Source organism: Panicum hallii, chromosome 4 (assembly GCF_002211085.1).
Source record: "Panicum hallii strain FIL2 chromosome 4, PHallii_v3.1, whole genome shotgun sequence".
NCBI lineage: Eukaryota > Viridiplantae > Streptophyta > Magnoliopsida > Poales > Poaceae > Panicum > Panicum hallii.
The window spans coordinates 30,795,897-30,813,624 of NC_038045.1; positions in this window are offsets into that span (position 1 = coordinate 30,795,897).

Here is a 17,728-nt window from a genome sequence, read left to right on the forward strand (position 1 = left end):
AAGCAGGCTCCCCAGCAGTGGCTCCGTTGCTACTCCACGGCCATTGATGTCGGGGGGCTCAAATATCACCAAAGTCGTCTACTTCCCGATGGCTTTGGACCCTGCGCCGCTCACTTGGCTGGAGAGCCTCGGCAGTAACTCCATCGACTCCTGGGAATGACTTAAGAAGGTCTTCATCGACAATTTCCAGGGAGCGATTACCCGTGCAGGTACTCGACACGATCTTGCCCAGTGCAAGCAAGAACGTAACGAGCTTCTACGGTCCTACACGCGTCGCTTCTTCGACGTCCGCGCCACCATCGCGAACATCTCGGAAGGAGACATCATCGACTGCTTCTACAACGGCATCACCGACCCGAGCATATACAGAGATTTGGGCGGAACAGGCCGAAAACTGTTGCGGGCCTTCGTGATATGATGCACGATTGGTCCGAGCAGGAGGAGAAGATGGAGCGGTTCCCGCGGCGCCATGATAGCAATCTGCGGCGCCCAAACGACAACCGCAGCGACAAAGGCCAGCGGGACTATTCTGGGCCACCCCGGAAAACGAAAGCCAGATGATGTCATCGCGGCTATCGATCGTCCTTCGGGGCAAGAAGTCGACAACTCAGGAGGAGTTCGAGAAGCTCCTGCAGAAGAAATGCCCGTGGCACCCGGGCGCCAACCACGCTGCCATTGACTGCTACCACCTTCGGAGGACGTTCAGCAACTCTGGTGGTGGCAAGAAGAATAAGAAGCCTGCCGACAAGGAACCCGAAGACGATGATCAGGAGGATCATGGCGCAACCCGAAATTTCAGGATGCGTCCAAAGTGGTCAACGTCATCTTCGGGGGAGACGAGGATTTCTGTTCCAGGCGGGATCAGAAGCTGCTCCTCCGAGAGATTTTGTCCATCGAGCCGGCGGTACCACGACCACTCCGTTGGTCGGAGGTCCCCATCTCGTTCTCTCGTGATGACCAGTGGACGAGCTTTTCCGAGCCGGGCAAGTTCCCCTTGGTCTTGGACCCGGTGGTGGCAGAGGTCAAGCTTACCAAGGTCCTCATCGATGGCGGGAGTGGGCTCAATCTCATCTTCGTCAATACTTTGAAGAAGATGGGCCTGAACTTCAAGGAGATGCTGGTTCCCAGCAAGTCTCCCTTCTACGGCATCGTCCCAGGTAATCGGCGCACCCGCTTGGTACGGTGGTCCTCCCAGTCACCTTCGGCACGCGGGAGAATTATCATACTGAATTCATCAAGTTCGAAGTGGCTACTTTTGATTCTTCTTACCATGCAATACTGGGTCGTCCGGCGCTTGCCAAGTTCATGGCAGTGCCGCATTATGTATATCTGCTTCTTAAGATGCCAGGACTCGGTGGAGTGCTCACCCTCCGTGGCGATTTGAAGAAGTCATATGACTGCGATCAGGAGCGATCCAGTACGCTTCGACTACTCGGGTGCCAGATTGCTTCAGGAGAAGTACTCGCGGCCGCACAGCAGCTCTCCCAGACTGGGCTAGAGATCCCTTCCAAGAAGGCCAACAAGTCGAGCATCCAGTCGACTGATGATGTGGCCCTCAAGACAAATCCAGCTCCAGGAGGAGATTCATCCAAGACCGCCATCATCGGCGCGGGCTTGGGTGATAAATAGGAACTCGCGCTCGTCAGCTTTCTTCGGGCTAACCGAGACGTATTCACATGGAAACCAGCGGATATGCCAGGGGTGCCCAGGGAGTTGATCGAGCATGCTTTAAATGTACACCCGAAGGCCACGCCTAAGAAGCAACGCCTCCGGAGGTTTGCCCACGACAAGCGTGAGGCCATTAAACGGGAGATCGCTAAACTTCTCGCGGTTGGATTCATTAAAGAAGTAATCCATCCAGAGTGGGTAGCGAATCCCGTCCTTGTCAAGAAAAAGAACAATGAATGGAGAATGTGTGTCAACTACACCGATCTCAACAAGCATTGCCCAAAAGATCATTTTGGGCTGCCGCGCATTGACCAAGTAGTCGATTCGACGGCTGGATGTGTCCTTCTTTGTTTTCTTGATTGTTACTCAGGGTATCATCAGATTGGCGCTCAAGGAGGAGGACCAAATCAAGACCGCGTTCATCACCCCGTACGGGACCTATGCCTACAAACAATGTCCTTCGGGTTGAAGAATGCAGTGCGACATATCAGCAGGTGATCCAGATGTGTTTCGCCGATCAGCTGCATCGAAATGTCGAGGCCTATGTGGATGATGTGGTCATCAAGACCAGAGAGTCCGATAACTTGATCGCGGATTTGGAGGAAACATTCAGCAGTTTGCGCAGATTCCGGTGGAAACTCAATCCCACCAAATGCGTCTTCGGCGTACCTTCAGGGAAATGCTCGGGTTCATCATCAGCAACCGGGGCATTGAAGCCAACCCTGTGAAGATCACTGCATCACTGAATGGAGGCTCCGGCCACAGTCAAGGATGTGCAAAAGTTAACAGGTTGTATGGCGGCCCTGAACAGGTTCATCTCCCAGCTCGGGGAGAGAGGACTACCCTTCTTCAAGCTCCTGAAACGACAGGATAAGTTTCAATGGACGGAGGAGGCTGAGCGGGCTCTGCAAGATCTGAAACATCATCTGCAGTCACCTCCAATCCTCACAGCACCGTTGCCAGGGGAGGATCTACTACTTTACATTGCGGCAACAACTCATGTCGTCAGCAGTGCTATTGTGGTCGAGCGAGGCGAAGAAGGCCATGCGTTTGGAGTGCAGAGGCCTGTCTACTTCGTCAGCGAGGTCCTCTCCGAATCCAAGGTACGGTATCCCGCTGTTCAAAAGCTTTTGTATGCTATCTTGATCACATCCAGAAAGCTGCGCCATTACTTCGACGAGTACAAGATCACTGTGATCACGGACTTCCCGCTGGCGGATATTCTGCATAATCAAGATGCCGCGGGGCGCATATCCAAGTGGGCAGTGGAACTGGGGGCTTTGTCAATAGACTTCAAGCCACGCACTGCAATCAAATCATAGGCTCTAGTCGACTTCATGGCCGAATGGAGGGAGAATCAGGTCCCAACTCCAGTGGACAAGCCAGAGCATTGGACCATGTATTTCGACGGGTCCCTCAAGCTCGACGGCGGTGGCGCTGGGGTTCTGCTTATTTCCCCATGAGGTGAGCAGTTGAAATACGTCCTTCAGATCCTGTGGGCGGTATCAAACAATGAAGCCGAGTACGAAGCTTTTCTTCACGGGCTTCATTTGGCGATATCACTAGGGATCAAGCGACTACTTGTATATGGCGACTCTCTTCTTGTTGTTCAGCAGGTCAACAAGGAATGGGATTGCAACAAGGAAACAATGGACGCTTATGTGCAGGAAGTGCGCAAGTTGGAAAGCAAGTTCTCCGGCCTGGAGGTTCATCATGTACTGCGGGAGCACAATGTCGGCGCGGACACCCTGTCTAAACTGGGGTCCACGCACGCCCAGGTCCCGCCAGGAGTCTTCGTCCAGGAGCTCAACTAGCCATCGATCATGTTCTCTCCGCAAGTAGCCATCGACGCGGGTCCCCAACAACCCGATCGAGAGGTTATGGTGCTGGAGGAAGACTGGCGAGGGGCTTTTATCGACTTCATACGAGATCAACGGTTGCCAGCGGGAGTCGACGCCAGGAGTGCTGACGCAGCTCACATCTTGCGAACAAGCAAGGGTTTCATCCTGGTCAACGGCAAGCTCTAAAGGTGAGGCGCCCGGTCAGGGGTTCTCATGAAGTGCGTCACCAAGGAAGATGGTTACGCCATACTGCGGGAGATCCACGACAGCGTCTGCGGTAACCATGCGGCTTCAAGAACGCTGGTGGGGAAAGCCTACCGAGCCGGCTTCTGGTGGCCCACCGCGGTGACCGACGCGGAGGATCTCGTGCGCAGGTGCCAAAACTGTCAATTCTTCGGCAAACAGACGCACGTTCCAGCTTACAGCCTCATCACCATACCGCCGTCCTGGCCTTTCACCTGTTGGAGTCTTGACATGATCGGGCCCTTCACGACAGCACCAGGCGGTTTCACCCATGTTCTGGTGGCTATCGACAAGTTTACCAAGTGGATCGAGTACAAGCCGATAACCAAGCTCACACCAGATCGGGTCGTCGACTTCATCTCAGATATTCTGCATCGTTTCGGCTTCCCCAACTCCATTATCACGGACTTGGGATCAAACTTCACGGCGAACCAGTTCTGGGAGTTCTGCGAGAATGCTTGCATCGAAGTCAAATATGTCTCGGTTGCACACCCCAGAGCTAACGGACAAGTCGAACGGGCGAACGGCTTGATCATCGACGGCCTCAAGAAGAGACTCTATGATGAGAATAGCAAGAAGGGAGGAAAATGGGTGCATGAGTTACCACATGTCGTCTGGGGGCTCCGGACTCAGCCGTCCAAAGCCACAGGACAAACACCTTTCTTCCTCGTGTATGGATCCGAAGCTATCCTACCAGCCGATATCATGTGGAAGTCCCCAAGGGTTGAAATGTACAATGAAGGTGAGGCGGACGAGGCGCGGCAGTTAGAGCTCGACTCCGTGGAAGAAGCTCGCTGTACCGCCCTTGTTCAGTCAGCCCGGTACCTGCAGGGGATCCGGCGATACCATGATCGCAATGTCAGGGAGCGGTCATTCAGCGTCGGCGATTTGGTCTTGCATCGCATTCAGGACGAGTCCGGCCTACATAAGCTCAATTCAAGGTGGGAAGGCCCGTTCGTCGTCAAACAGGTCACAAGGCCAGGGTCTTATCGACTACAGTTTCCCGAGGGTCGCGAGGTCCCAAACTCCTGGAACGTTCAGAACATGCGCAAGTTCTACCCTTAAGTCAGGGCCCGGTGATCGCCAATTCCCCGGGGGCTCAGAAGATTTTTCCCCGATCTAAGTTGGAGGCCGTGGGCCACATAACTCGAGTTGTACATGCTTTCCTACTTCCACGATGGCAGGTGCCACGAGCAAACATGTACACACACAAATCGACTTCTTGTCGCGCATGACGCGGGGGCCACGGCCATGGTCATCTCCTTCCGACTTCCTTTTCTGGCGGAGCCCTCGGCTCCGGCTAACTCCCCGGCATATCGAATTCCGCCGCGACCTTCGATGGTCGCACGCGACAGCAGTCGCACGTCTTCCAACGCAGTCGATCTGTTCGACTGGCCTACACCTAGTACGTTGGAACGGCTCGCATACAGAGCTGCATCGACTACATTCTGAGTGGCTGCACTCAGAACAGTCTTGTTTTTGCCAAAAAGACCGGCAAACCCGCGGCGCTGCCCGCACCTGCTCCTCGCACGCTTGATCCATCTGTCCGGGTCCTACCCAGCCTGCGGAGCACGCTCACAGAAGGAGCACTTCTCGACTACACTCCGAGGCCTCGAACTCGGGGTAGTCCCCCTTTCGCCCTACGCACGGCAACCCCGCGGCGATGCTCGCGTTCTTCCCTAACAAGTCTAGACCCGCTCGATCGATTTGTGGCTACTCTGTTAGACGAAGTCTAGCTGCCCTTCGGGTCGTTGCACCTAGGGACGCGTCTACTACTTGGGTCTCGTAAGCCTGGATCCCAATTCAGCTAAGACATACAAACAAGTAGAGATGTCACGGGAAGCATTTACATAAAAGCATGATTAAAGTGTTTCATACACCCTAATCCTGTAGTACATTGTGTACAATCTGTTCTGCTACAGGCTGGGCCTCCTGCAGGTACTCTTCGAACCGCTCGTCTGGGCAGTCCGCCGCCATCCCTTGCGCGAAGATGCTCAGCTGCGCGGTCGGCATGAAGGACTTGACGTATGCGAGCGCATTGCTCACGCACGCGACTGGAGCCTCGGACAGGAACTTGAGCACCTTCTTCGGGGCTTCGTGGAGACGCTCCAGCAGGGGCCGCGGGCTTGCATCGCCTTCCTCTGGCGGATCCACCATGTCCACCAGCTCCTGGGCGGCCCCCCGAAGCTCCTCCAGCTCCCTGCGCTACTGCTCGTCCTTCTCGCCCAGAGTTTTGACCTGCTGAAGGCAATCGACGAACTGGCGTTCAGTGTCGCCGATCACCTTCTGCAGCCTCTCGACTTCATCTGTACGTCGATACAGCATATTCTTCATGTCAGTTAGCAACTCCTCTTTGTGTTTCGTTATTTTCCTAAGCTCTGTGATAAGGGTACTTCAGCATCTAATGGGGAGCTACTGAGGGAAAGTACTCGAGGGGAGCGAGGGCCTACCTTGGTGCGCCTTTTTCTCCGCCTTGAGCTGCTCCTGGTGTTCTGCTTGTTGCTCCTTGAGCTGTTGTTGGAGCTCGGAGTTGGCCTTCTCCATGTTTTTCATGTCATTCTTGAGCAGCCAGGCCTCTCGAGTCCTTTCCTGCTTCAGCATATCAAGCTCCCGCTGTAGATAGCAATTCTTGATAATCTCCTCGGAGACGCGCTTGTCCAGAGCAGCTAACTCCCGCGCGTCGCTCACGACCGCGCGGAGTTTCTCCGACTTCTTCTGGGATTTGGTGATTACATGCTGCACAAAAGGAGGAGAGTGAGTCGTAAACAACTCACCAAGGCGCACATCGGGACCATCACCCGAGTCTTACCATGGAGAAGTCGTACAGCTCCTTGAAGGTACTCTTGAAGGTCTTCAGGTTCTCCGCCGACAGCAGAAGGTCATCCACCAGGTCGGTGGTGATGACGTTCTGGTGCCCGGACCCAGCCCTCAACACCTCAAGGGGACTCCTGGAGGGCCCGGCATCATCCCCTGGCGGCGGCGGCTAGACACTTGCAGGCATATGAAATGGTAAACACATTATGCTCAGACCCCGGCAGCCAGACGCGGGCGGGTAAGTGCATACCTGTGCCATCAGTACGGGCGGCGTCAGGGGCCTCGACTTGTTCCCCGCCACTGGGTCCGGTTTCCTCTAGTCGGGGCTCGGGAGGCGGCAAGTCAGGGAGCGCCACATCCGCTTCAGGGGCCACCTCCGCGGGTACTGGCCCCTCAGGCGCCGGGGGCTCGGGGGCTGCAGCAGCCGAGGTAGGTGCCGCAGCCGTGCCTGGTTCAATCTGGAGTTTGACGGCGCTCGCAGCCCTGGTGACATCGACAACATTGTTATCCGAGCGGGCACGAGCAGGATCTTCTAGCGATTGAAAGGAAACTCACAGCGTCGACTTCTTCTTGGCAGCCTTCTTCACCCGCCAGGCCCGTCGGGGGACGCTCGTTGCGGATGGCGGAGTCTGGTCGGCCGATGGAGGCGTCCCCGCCATGGCGATTGTCACCGTCGCGGCGGCAGAGGGGCCTGCCTCCACCCTTTCGGGTTCAGTCCCGGGCGGCGGAGCGGGGAGACTGCAAAGGGACGCTGTCAGTACTCAGCATCATGGAAACCTTGGAACTGGCCAAAACAGCAATTCTGTACCTGGAGGACTCGACTTCTTGTGCCTTGCGTTTGCGCACCTGGCGCTGGTCCTTCGGCACCGGTGGCAGAGTGCCGGCCAACTCCACGCTCCGGTCGGAGGAGTTGTCCCCGCGCGGCTCCCCTCCGGTTCCTTCACTCGCCTGCGAGCCCGCGCATTCGATGGACTCACTGCTGCCTTGAACCGCAGCAAGGCAAGCCGCCTTGGTGGCAACGGCGGTAGCTGGGCGCAGACCCCCCTCGGCTTCTTCCCTCGCCGGCAAGTCCACGCATTCGGCGGACTCGTTGCGGCTTTGGGTCGCAGCAAGGCGAGCCTTCTTAGCCGCCGTGGCTGCAGAAGGAAGGAGGTGATATGCTCGGGGAGGTCCGGCTGCGGCGGGTAGCTGCAGTATAGCTCCGAGTGTCCCTGCAGAAAGTCCTTCAGTTCAGTATCGGTGTAGTAGCCGATCTCTTCGGCAAAAGAAGTCGAATACTTATCGGTGGGGGCGGATGTTGCGCGGAGTACAATGTGGGCACGTACGGCACGGTGTTCACGTCCAGCAGCACCCGCTGAACCCGCTGGAGCGCGACTTCATCTGGCACCTCCTCTGTGCACATGCGAGAAGGGTCAGCGGGGCTGGTGTACTCGAAGCCCAGGCAACATCTCTGTTGGATGGGTTGGACGCGGCGCTTGTAAAATGAGAACATGACGGAGGCGCCGGTCACCCCCTCCTTCTTCAGTGCCTCGATGGCCTCCAGCAGCTCCTTGACTTGTATCATTTCCATGCCGGAGGGTTCGAGGTTCCATTGCCCCCTCACCACTGGCGGATTGCTCGACTTCGTCGGCAGGGGGGCATGGTTCTCGATGTAAAACCAGAGGTTTTTCCACCCAGGAAGGTTGGAGGGGAATTTATATGAAAGGTATTTTTCGCCGGCCTGCTGTCGCAGTTGGATGCCGGCGCCCCCCACTACAGCGAGTTTTTTCATGGTTGGCTGGGGTTTCACGCGGAAGAGGAAGCGGAATAGATCCCAGTGAGGTTCAATTCCGAGAAATGCTTCGCAAAAGTGGATGAAAATGGAGATGTGGTAGATGGAATTCGGGTTGAGGTGATGGAGCTCAAGCCCGTAGTAGTAAAGAAGGCCGCGGAAGAAAGAACAAGTGGGGAGGGCCAATCCCCGTTCGGCAAAATGGTAGAATGTGACGATTTCGTCGACATTCTCCATGGGGAAAGGTTCACGGAAAGAGGGGCACTAGTTGACGAGATTTTTCTCTTGCAGCAACCCCTCGGAAACAAGTTTTTTTAGATTGTTGAGGGAGCACTTACTGTGTGTCCACTCCACGGTTGTTGGTTCCGCATCCTTCTTCATTCCCTCGATCTCTGACTTCTTGGACGTCATCTCCGATGCGCCGGCCACGAGATGCTCGGGGGCTGCGGGGAGAGGGGCGGGGAGGTCGGTGTGGGAGTCTTTCTTGGGGGAAGGCGGCGGCGTTTGGCTCGGATTGGGGTTTTTGGCGGAATGCGGACTGAAAGTGCAATTTTCCCTCCTACTGCCGCGGGGTTATGTAACCAGCGGGATGGGGAAAAGTTACTGTTCTGAAGTTCAAGAGTCGTTTTGTGGAATATTCCGAAGGTGAGGGGTCGTTTGGTGGTCTGATTGGATTAAATATTCAATTAATCATTTTTTCAGGGCTAATTAGCCCGAAAAAAGGGGTTTTTCGAATCTTTGGTCCAATTACATCATTTGTACCATCACTTTGGTCACCCCTTAACGTATCACTGTTCAGCCCGTATGCCACAATTTTTGGACCCTTATCTCCAATTTTGTGGGATTTGGATTCAAGGCTCGGGGGCTGCGGGGTACGTGGCATCGACTACTTATTTTTCAAATTTCTTTGAAGGATAAGGAGGGTTACAGATTGAAGGGACCCTCAGCCTGATTCTCCGATTCAACCTAAGGCTCGGGGGCTACTCCATATGGAGTGCGATTTTGCAATCGCACACCATAGCAGGAATGAAATTCGGGGCATGAGCACCTCATAGCTTCGATGCAGCCAAAGGAGTACTCGAAGAAGGGCTTCAAGACGAATCATCAGAGGAAGTCGAAGACTGCTTCGAAAAGTACTCGATAAGCCTGCAGTACTCAGCTACGAAGAGCTCGGGGGCTTGTCAGACCCGGGCCACCGGGCTGGGCATGTTACGGAGTTTAAGAGATTAAGCCCGTCTTATCTCTTATTCATTTTATTTATCTCTTGTTTATCCCGTTTAAATAGGAGATAGAGCTAACCAACACGGAGAGGATCTATTCGAGACCAGTTCTGGTGTGATCCCTCGGAGGGGGTTGGTTAGCATCTTTGTAACTCTGACCCCTCGGATATATAAGGGAGGTCAGGGACCCCCCTCAAAAAAGAAGATCATTAGGTCAATCTACATCAAAGAGAATACAAACCACCATACAGGACGTAGGGTGTTACGCTCCGTGCGGCCCGAACCTGTCTAAAGTCTTGTGTTCTTTGCACCTTCGAGTTCCTGATCTCGGCGTTCCCTCACCCAAAACTTACCACCTTGGGTATATCCCTCGGTGGGCAGCCGGTTAAACACCGACACCTATAACTATTCAAGCATGGTAGACTCTTTAGCCAAACATCATCTTTGATAATCATACGTTGCTCTTGTTACTCTATGTGGCAAAGGGATCAAGCAGTCTCAATCTCCGCGAGAAACGGACGATTCCTGAAACGAATTTCAGCCTTGCAAGGGTACACCTAACTCACACGCTTGGAACATTCAACGATGATTCCGAAGCAACCGTTTGCCTTTCATTCCGACTCGTGGATCAGATCCACCACAAGCGACTGCAGGACCATACGCACATCCAATGTGCAGGACGTACGTCTGTAGAGCGACTACACGATCGTACTCCTGGTTGCCCGGCAACACGTACTCCCACACGTCGAATCAAGTAACAGGAAAAACCAAATACGAGTGGTGGGAGGTATGTCCACTCCTCGGGCCGATTGGTTGCTAGGCTTACCTCTTACCATATTTCGTGGTATGTGGCTAGTACTTTCAAACGCTTAACCACTGCTACCACACACTGCGACCTTATCAAATTCATCAACACAGATGGGGTATCATCTCAACCATGATACCTCACTTAAATCCCGTCCGTCATCCTTATAGTGATTATAGGAATGTAAACATTGCAACTCCTATATCGCGCGAGTGACAGGAAATCACCCGACTTCTACCGGTCCTATTAGCATAGCGACTATTCGAACTCAAGTGCTAATATTCAATACATTGGTTCCTAGGAAAATGCAACTAGAGTTTCCCAAACAATTCCTAAGAACGTAATGCATAGATAGGTATAAATAATATAGATTGCAGTGTAAATAAAGTAAGAGTTATGTCCGGAGCTTGCCTTTATTGGTGGGGCTGGAGTCAGGGATGTTAGTATTATTATCTTCCGAACTTTAGTTCGGGGCTTCAGATAATCCCTTGGTGATGTTCATTTGGTCTTCAGAAATATCCTCTACAGATTTCTGGGAGATCTTGTAGGTATCGTTTGCGGAAGTAGTCGTATCTACATGCAATGCAACATTACATTTAAAGTGTGCACATGAAACTATTTTATGTCACGATAAAGTTGCAATCCAGCACTCATTTAGCATATCACTCATATAACAACTAAAAAGATTTGAAACTAAACTTAAATGGAGCTTTAGGTGGACAATTAACTAAAATCGGTTTAGTTGTTGAAGATTACAACAGAGCCAATTGGAAGCAATAGGGGTTTACCTGATAGAATTGGTAAAGGAGGGAGTTATCTACATAGTTTTTAGGAAATCTGGGGTTTAGCTGATAGAATTGGTAAAGGAGGGAGTTATCTACATAGTTTTTAGGAAATCTGCTGATTTCTGTTTGGAAGAGAAATCGGCAGGAGCGGTCTCTGTATATGAGTAGAAGAGATTAGCCGATTTGAGTTCACCTGGGGTCAAATTGGCTGATATGGATAGGAGCGTTGAAGGTACAATACTTTAAGGATAGAACAAGGAAAGATCTTGTCGATTGGATTATCAGTATATTTTTGGTCTATCCGATTGTTTGGTGCATTGGCCTTGGCCTTAGCTGATTCATGTGCATTAGGTCTAGCCGATTGGATGTCTACTGGTGCTAGCCGATTGGCCAAAGCTGTATCGGCCGTGCCTAACAGAGGCTCTTACTGTGCTGGCTTGCCGATCTGTGGTGGTGTGTTTCGGCAGGTGCAGCCGATATGTCATCTAAATCGGATGTCTAGCTGATTACTGCGCGCATCGGCATAGCCGATTTGTGTTTTTAGCAAACTAGTCGATCTATGAACATCGGCACGCTAGTCGATCAGTGTATGCAACTATTCAATATTGGAAATAGCCGATTATGCAACAACTACTCGACTCGTGTGGCATGTAACTATCCAATTGAGCATTGGTAAACTAGTCAAGAGTGTGAACATCAGCTGAGCTGATATGTGCGCATGTGCTAAATTTGTGAATCGGCACAAGTAGCCAATCAGTGCATTTGCAAAACTAGTTGATTAGTGAACATCGGCTGAGCTGATGTGTGTACGTGTACTAGTCGATCGGTGAATTGGCCTACTAGCCGATTTACTGCATCGGCACATTAGCCGATTTACACATTGGGTAGAACTAGTCGAGTGATGTATCGGCATAGCTAGTTGATTAGTGCGAGTAACTAGCCGATGGTGTATTGGTAGACTAGTCAACTATGCATCCGTATGGTCTGTGTCTTGGCGTATTCAGCCGATTGGTGGGTCGGCTGTGTAGCTGGTTTTCATCCTTAATGTTCTCCTACATCTATTGGGGTACATCAGCCGTGTAGCTGATTGTCCTACTCTGCACTAACTGTGCTTAACTAAAATGTGCTTAAGTGTTATCCTAGGTAACTAGGTGTGGTTGTATCGGCTTGATTACGTCGGTAAAACAATCAATTGACATGTAGCCGATGGGGCCATCTAAACTGGATCCGTTACAAGAACCAGGTGGAACAGGACACTAACATCGGACTTAAGTTGATGAGACTACAAATATGAAACTAGACTAAAGAGAATATGGCCGATGGGCTGGTGTCGATAGATGGGTAGCTAAAGAGGGCGTGAGGTTGATGGGCATACAGCTGATGGGTGTCCTATGGGTGCATAGCCAGAAGGCATATGGCCGATAGGTGTGTGTCGTATGGTTATATAGCTAAAAGGGTGTGTGGCCAACATCTCAGTCGATAAATCGGCTAATATAAGTGTGCGGATAGAGAAGGGTAACTAAAATGGATTGGTTATATCTGGCCGTTATAGAAAACGACCAGAATTGGCTTGGATCAGCTGATAGCAAGAACTCTAAGATCGTGTATGCATCTCCGATACATCGACTATGTGCAGCCGATGTAGGACAGAACAAAAGAATTGTATCGGCAGTAGCCGATATTAGAAAGATAACAACCACATCGGCTAACCAACCGATGGTAAAAGCATATCAAATGAATTGCATCGGCTGACAGCCGTTACAATGAAACGTCATAGATTCAATTGAAACAGATGCTTAGCAGCTGAGCTAATAGCCGATGCTAAAACATAGCTACAGAGATGTATTAGCTAAGCAGTAGATACACACGAACTAACAAGGATCCTTATACGAATAGGACCTTAAAGAGACTGCAATCAAGACAAGGACAATATCTTGATGGCAGGGACATGAGCACTCGTGTGAAAGGATTAACTAAACATCACATATCTCTATCACAAAAATATGAGCTAACACTACCAAACTTAGCAACAATGCAAAACGAAAAACATGCTATGTACCAAACATATCATTCACTCTTCTAATGGGCAGTCATTTATCAGGTATTATCTAAATAGTTTAGTTACATTAGGTAACAGGGTTGATTACCCTAAACATCTAAACTAAATACATTAGGTTTCTGACTCTCAAAATTTTATCATTAACTAAACAATTTGAAAGAATGCTAAGGTCAAATTTTAAGCTACAAACATGAATAGATGCATCTGGAATTAATTTATGAGGTTTTCATCAACATACATCAAAAATACTTAAATATCATAGCTAAACAATAGATCTGGCCCTGCAAATTTTACATAGAGCTATTCAAGACATGCACAACTTATGTTTCAAAGTTCAGCTATAGCACAGCTGTGAATTAAAAGATCTAATTAAAGCATCCATTTTCTACTAATTAATTCACCGCACAAAATACACAGATTCATCTCAAGAATCATAACACAAAAGTTGCAGTATTTAACCCAAGGGTTCAAACCCAACTAGTTTGACATTTTTACCATTTTCCTACAATTTACTACAATTTTCCACAATTTCAGCCAGAAAATTCAAGAAGGTCCAGCGCGATACTATTCATTTGCGTCATGGGTTGTGCAGATAGGCCCCTGGAATTCTTCCTATTGTTGTGTGGAGTCCCTGGTCGCGATTTTTGGAACAGAGAAAGCTCAGGGAGCACGATTCCGACGATGGGGTGCTTCCCGGCGGCGAGGGAAGGCGGGGGAGCATGAGGGACACGAGAGCTACCTTTGGATGGGCTCGGTTGAAGCTGGGGTGGCCGGAGGAGGGCCGGCGGCGGTGACAGTACCCGTGTCAATATATGCTCATCAGAAAAATGGACCAGCCTTGGACTAGCCCGTGGTGGTGAAGTATGCAGTTCTGGTATGGCCGCAGCTGCCCAAACACCATCTTCCACAATTTTGACATGCTGTTTAGCAGCCTGTATTGGATTTTTAATCACCCCACCAGCCTTTTCTGTTCCTTCCTTGCTAGACTCGTGCTCGGCTCGGAAGCGTATATAAGAATATTCTAGCTCCAGCCGCGCAAGGCACTCATGCGTCTCAGCGTTCTCTCCTGTCTTCCCGTCCTTGACCAGCGGCCCGATGCAGTAGACTCTTGGCATTCAGCCCGGTCGGGCACGCAAGATGCCGTCCCTGAGTGCCTTCAGGACCCTAGGCTCCAAACCAGTCGTAGCTGTTGACTAGCATGCCGCTACCCTCCGGGATGCGCTTGAACTGGTACAGCCAGACCTTGGTCTGGTCGCTCTCCTTGTCGTGCATCATTATCACCATGTCCAGCGCCCGATTCGGCGCCATCCCAGGGCACCGCACCAGCGTCCTACCCATCTCCCGGGACGACGGAAGGGTGGGGTAGAGGTAAGGCAGGTTGAGGGAGACGGTGAGGTAGGGATCGAAGTGGCTGACTGGCGGCTCGGTGAGGTGCTGCGGGTGCAGCTGACAGAGGCGCATGGGCTCGCCATCGGCTTGTTGGGGACGAGGAGGCCGGGGAGGTGGTGTTCGGTGGCGGCGCTCGAGTTTGGGCCGGCGGCAATGGCTGCCACGGGATCTTGAATCCCTGGCGCAAGGAGCTACCGCGACGGCAAGTGGTGGCCGAGGGGGTAGAGAGGGAGGTGAGGCGGCCGTGGGAGGCGGCGATTTGAAGATGGTGGAGCGGAGACTGGGGATTTGGCCGGCGGACCAAGGAAGCTCGGCTCGGTTCATCTCTGTTTCTTGGCCGATGGAAGAAGAAAGAAAATGAGAGAGAAGGCAGGGTAGGCCAGCAGGTTTGGAGAAGAGGTAAGGCCAAAAAAAGTTGTCGAGGACTTAAGAGCAGTGGACGAGATGAGCGAGCAGTTGGCAGCAAACAGCGGTGAGCGGTGGAGCAGAGAGAAATAGAGGAGAAGAAGAAAGGGAACTTTCCTATGGACCCGTGCACAAATTCAGAAAATACAGGGACCTAGGTGAAAAGAAGAATTTAACCACTGTTCTAGAGTTCAAATGAAAAAGTGTTTAAAATAAAAGTTGTGCAACTTTTCAAATCCTACAACTTTGTTTTAGAGTTTAAATTCAAAAACTCAAAGAATAATGTGTTAATTTAAAACCTTGGACTAAAATTAAAATTATAATGTTTTTGTCCTAAAGGGTGTAAATTTCATAACTTTTAGGACCTAAATGCAAGTATTTATGACATGTCATGATGACTTGAGCATTTATGACAAGATAGGATGACTCAAGCATTTATGACATGTCATGATGACTTGCACGTTTTTACACTTTAGCCCTTAGTAACTTTGAAAGTTACTTTTACAATTCACCTTTTTACACTTGCATTTTAAATTTTCAAAAGCTTCACATAAACACACACAAGCTTTACACTAACAAGCACATACTTCATACTAAATAATGTGCCTAGCTTACTAGTACATGAACTGTCACAATGGCCATATTGACCAGCTCATTGAAATTGTCGGCCTTTACCAAATTCAATCGTTTCTTAAGTTTGGTGTTCAAGCCTCGACGGAAGCGGTCTCGTTTGCGGGCGTCTGTGTCCGCATGATAACCCGCATACTGGCACAAGTGGTTGAAGACCTGTGCATATTGCATGATAGTGTGGGTTCCCTGAGTTAGATTCAGAAATTCATTGTGCTTTCGCTCAATGAGTCCTCCGGGGATGTGGTGTGCTCGAAAAGCGGTCCAAAATTCATCCCAGGTGATGACATGACCGGCAGGCTGCATGGCATGATAATGATCCCACCAGATGCGGGCAGTGCCACGGAGTTGTTGGGCTGCAAAGAGCGCCTTGTTTTCATCTGAACATGGGGCAGACAATAAGGCGAACTTGGACTCGATGGTGCAAAGCCAAGCGGCAGCATCAATGGGCTCGTCCGCCTTATGGAACAGTGGAGGTTGGGTACTGAGGAAGTCTTGATAACTGGCCGATGGAGGTTCATCTCGGCCTCGAGATTGGTGATGATATTGGCCCATTTGAGCCCGCACAAGCTGGTTGAGGAGTTCAGTTTGTCGGGCCATGACCTCGGCTAGATTTGGCAAGGCTAGTGGCGGTTGCTGAGAACCGATGGCTTGATCGGGCCGAAAACCTTCCGGAGTTCCACGAGTAGCTCCAACCATCTGAAATAAAGGAGATGTCCATTATTATCAACATATTCTTACTCCTAACTTCAGATGATATGCAGTTGCCAAAAAGATAGGTAACATGCTCCATTCAATCAACTCATTTCGGATGCAACATATTGAGTAAGGTGGTAAAACACGAGATTTAGATTACTACGCAAACACTGGTGGTCCTTACATCTTACATCAGGGTGCTTTGACTACTACAAGTCATTTCATAAGTACACATGCCACATATAATACAACAAGTGGCTCTAGATCTAGGTAGACTACTCACTACCTATGTCACACCTTTCTACACTAATTACAACTAGGATATCACCAACTCAAACGAAACTAAAAGTCATCGAAGTTGCCCACGGATGATTGACTGCCCGAAGGGGAATGATGGGGACTAAGAACAGGATCTCCATGCTCAGAATCGAGGTCTGAAACTCCTTCAATTTTCTCTGGACCTTCTTCTTCAGCTTCGGGTGCTGGTACAGCAGGAGGTGCTGGCTGCTGTTGGAGTTTGTTGATTTGAGCATGGGCATCATCAACCTCAAGGATGAAGTCATGGATTTGTTCCTGGAGAAACTCAATGATCGTGTTGCGTTGGGTGATCATCGCATCACTCTCATTGATCTGGTCTTCCCGGTGATGAATAGTCTCCTCACATGTGGCAATGATCCCCTCCTTTTCTGTCACCAAGGCTTGAAGCTGCTCTATTTGGGTGACTTGCCGGTCAGCATTCCTGAAGTGACCCTATGCGATACTGGTCAACTGACCCATACCGCGACATAGTAGCAGTTGATAGTGTTGCTGAACATTCATGAACCGGATAGTACCTCGAAGCGTTTCTTCCACTGAACCTTCCAACCTGTGACTTTCAGGGACTACCTTGAGGTTCCACTCAGGATCGTTAGGATCTGTTGTAAGGAATAGACCGATGGGCTGTCCTGCAACTTCCCTTGGGTGCTGGTTGCAGAAGAGGTAGATGGCTTCAAGAGCTGCTGCCTCAATAGTGTCGACTATACGATAGCCCACCACGTCAACTTCGATGGGCTGCCATTGGGAGCGGAAGGGATGTTGAGGAATAGTCATTCTAACTCGACATCGATGAACACCTTCTTCCTGATATTCCCAGAGAAGACGAGGAAAACCCTCCCAGTGCAAGGCATTAGTGTGGAGATGCCCTGCAGGATCCCAAAAGACATTGGAAGGGGCTGCCATCTGCAACAAGAATGCAAATGGTGAGATATATTTACCCTGCTGAGAATTCACAAGGTAAATGGAACAAGAAAATCAATTCTGATAACAGCAAAAGCTAGAAATCAGATGGATGCTTAAGGTACTCAACTAAAACTATCACAGGAATCCTATTAGAACCATACTAGGGATTGACAACACTTTACCTAGT